Source organism: Lissotriton vulgaris, chromosome 8, assembly GCF_964263255.1.
Source record: "Lissotriton vulgaris chromosome 8, aLisVul1.2, whole genome shotgun sequence".
NCBI classification, from domain to species: domain Eukaryota; kingdom Metazoa; phylum Chordata; class Amphibia; order Caudata; family Salamandridae; genus Lissotriton; species Lissotriton vulgaris.
Genome location: NC_141696.1, coordinates 344212063 through 344215281, shown reverse-complemented (window position 1 = coordinate 344215281; position 3219 = coordinate 344212063).

Genomic DNA, 3219 nt, shown 5'->3' with positions numbered 1-3219 from the left:
TTTGATAAGTCAACCTGTAGATTCTAGCCTGAAGCAGTGTGGAACTCTGGTAAACCTAGCCAAATTCAATTACATGTGTATGATAAATAGATTCTCATGATCCAAAAATATAAGACGTTCATTGAAATCAGAAACCTTCCCTACCTTGCCTTGCAAACCACAAACATACTTAAACTATAATACATTTCCTCATACAGGCAGAATAACTCTGACTACCCTATGGCGATGCAATGTCATCATCATTTAGTTGCGCTTAAAAATATTTTAACCTGTAAAAACGTATCACTATTGCTTACATGTGTGCACATGTTATTTTGCACTTAGATTTAGGGAAACTGTTGTTTTATATGTTTTCGATTTAGCTATACTTGGGATATATGCATCCTAACAATAACATGAGTGGGCCCAGGAGGTGCCCAACTCCATTTTTAAGTGAAAGTATTTTTGCTAAATTGCATAATTTACTTTTCTGTTCCAGGAACCAGAGTCACTGTGGTCTTGTTAAAATTGTTATTTTGTGAGACATTGTGAAGGCCGTGATGATAGAAGAATCTGGCATGATACTTTTCATGAGAAGGTGGCCGACACCAAGCTCAACTTGAAAGTTGTATTTTATTGGTGAACACTACCATGAGAAATGTGAGATATGTACGTTTTCCTGAATCTGAACATTTATGTGCTCTGGTATTAGTTAGTTAGAACATGTTAGGAACTTGTTTGGGACTCTTGTCCTTGTCCACCTTTGCTGGAAGACACCACTTACCTTTTCTTGAGACTAAATGCTCCTTATGAATTTCCAAACTGTAGCTGCCTCTTTAAATTAGCATAGGTTATTTCCCTTGAGGGGAACTTAATCTTCTTGTTACTTACTTCTGCCTTCAAATAACTGAACTGTGCCTCATTTATTTGACTTGCCTTGCAGATCTATGGCTATTCTGTAGCCATGTGATTGGCTGATGATTGAATTTACTGATTTGAGATTGTAACCTTATTCCTTTGTCAATAAACTTTCAAGGTTTGCAAAACCACCCTTCTCTGTGTTCCTGTGGGAAATTTCTGCTTAACTGTCATTAATGTACTGTTGAAATTATGGTTTTAGCCTCAGTTTGGGACAAAAGTCCATCCCAGTGGACAAAGTGGAGATTTGAGTGTGCACCAAGTTTGCGTGGTGCAAGCACCATCCTTATTTCTCACGCAAATATCTAAAATAATGTCTCACTTGTCTACATTGTTACATTCTTTCAGATAAAAACAACACTCACGGAGGACATATTAGAGTAACAGGTCAGACTAGAACCATGCCATTGGTAACCTGGCAAGAGAGAACAAATACATCAACTCTATTGATTTTTTGAAAAGCGGACAAATAGCCTTGTGAGGTGAGATTTGCATTGATATCACAAATTGTATCCATAATGTACCAGCAAACAGCAACATTTGCTACGAGTACATTATTTACATAAACAGATGTCAAAATAGCAAGAGGTATCAACTGCTTCTCCAGTGCTTGCCCGTTACTACACCTCACAGTACCCTTATCTGCCTCTGATCGCAGACTTCAATAAGGCGGTGATAGATTTAGGATTCTGAGAGAGCCAAGTTCTCTAGTTTCTGCTCTTTGCCACTTCCCTAGGCCCTCAGGAGCAAAGAGGAGGCTGATGACGGAAAACAGATGAAACAAGGGGGTCAACTCAAATATGTCCTCATACATCCAAGAGTACCTGACGTCATGTCAGTTACATTTGTCAGTTTGGTGAATCGATGCCCACGTTTACATGAGACAAAAATCTAAACTTAATTGCCAACAAAGAATGCCAAACTGTATTATAGTTTTATCAACACACTCTGAACCATATATCCATGCACAAACTGCGTCGGGGTGAAACGGACCAAAACTGCTAACATCTTGTGCGTATTTCTGGCTCATTTCCACACAAACCCAACCAGTGGTATGTTTGCAATTTTAACCTTGAATAGATAGGCACAAAACTGAATACTCGAACTCGATAATTTTTTTAGAAAGCAGACACTCAAGGTAATCCTTTGTGAAATGATCTGAGATTAAAGGAAGCTGCCCATTGTTGATGTTGGGCTTCCCTGCCTATAAGAATAAAAGTAGAAACACAGTTCCTACTCTCCAAAGGGTTTGTAGTTCAGAATTTAAAAAGAGACTCAATGGGAAATAGCTTACTTAGAAGGCTGTACCCGACATTTGTACTTTTTCCACTATAAAATCAATGCAGGGTCAACCTTCTTCTCCATAAAGCAGGATTGGCAAACAAAGGACTACTCCACTCCAAAGAAGGGCATATGAACTTCTTTGAAAGTGAGGTCTTAATGGGAGAAGTGCATCTGTGAGCATGGGTGTGCAAAGTGCTGCTCTCAATGTAAGCAGGGTATGCTGAGGCCATGATGGTGGAAGTATCCAAGAGCGGTAGGGGGCATATTTACAAGGGAAGTGGGGGAGTGAGGCTTTAGCCTTTCGGCTTAACGCCTCACTCTGCCACTTCAGAAACGCAGGGCTGCATCATATTTACAAGAATATGGTGCAGCCCTGCATTTCCCGCTGCACTGGCACTACCCTTAGCAGCCTAGCACCAAAGCAGGCACCCTTGCACCGTAGTGTAAGGGTGTTTGCGTGCAGGGGAATATTGGTTACGTCCAGGAAGGTCCCCCTTTCTGCACATAAACAATCTTTAAATGCCGTTTTGTAACTTGTTTGTGTGCTGCTTAATGCAGCACACATAGAAGTTGCAAAATGGCACCTAAAAAAAATATTGTTTATGTGCAGGAAGAGGGACCTTCCTGTGCGCAAACAATCATTGGCCTTTTGCTGTTTTCATGAGTGCTGCACAATGCAGCACACATGAAAGCTGCAAAAACAAGTAGAATTGAAAAAAGATTTTCGTTGCACGAGGGTAAGACCAGGTTTTCCCTGGTCTTAATTCTAGCACTGCCTCCTATTTACGCCTCCCTTGTAAATAGGGGGCATCGTCAAAATCAATGGATGTTGGGGTGGAACGCCCACAGCAACACCCATTGCCCTTCCCTTTCACGCTAAGCATAGGGTGAAAGGGGGCCTTTTTTACAAGGCAGGGTTAAGCCACGTTAAGTGGCTTAACGCTGCCTTGTAAATAAGACAAGCCCCTATCGCCACAGGAAAGTCGTAAAAACTGACGTCCGCATGCCGATAGGAGCTTGTAAATATAACCCTAGGTT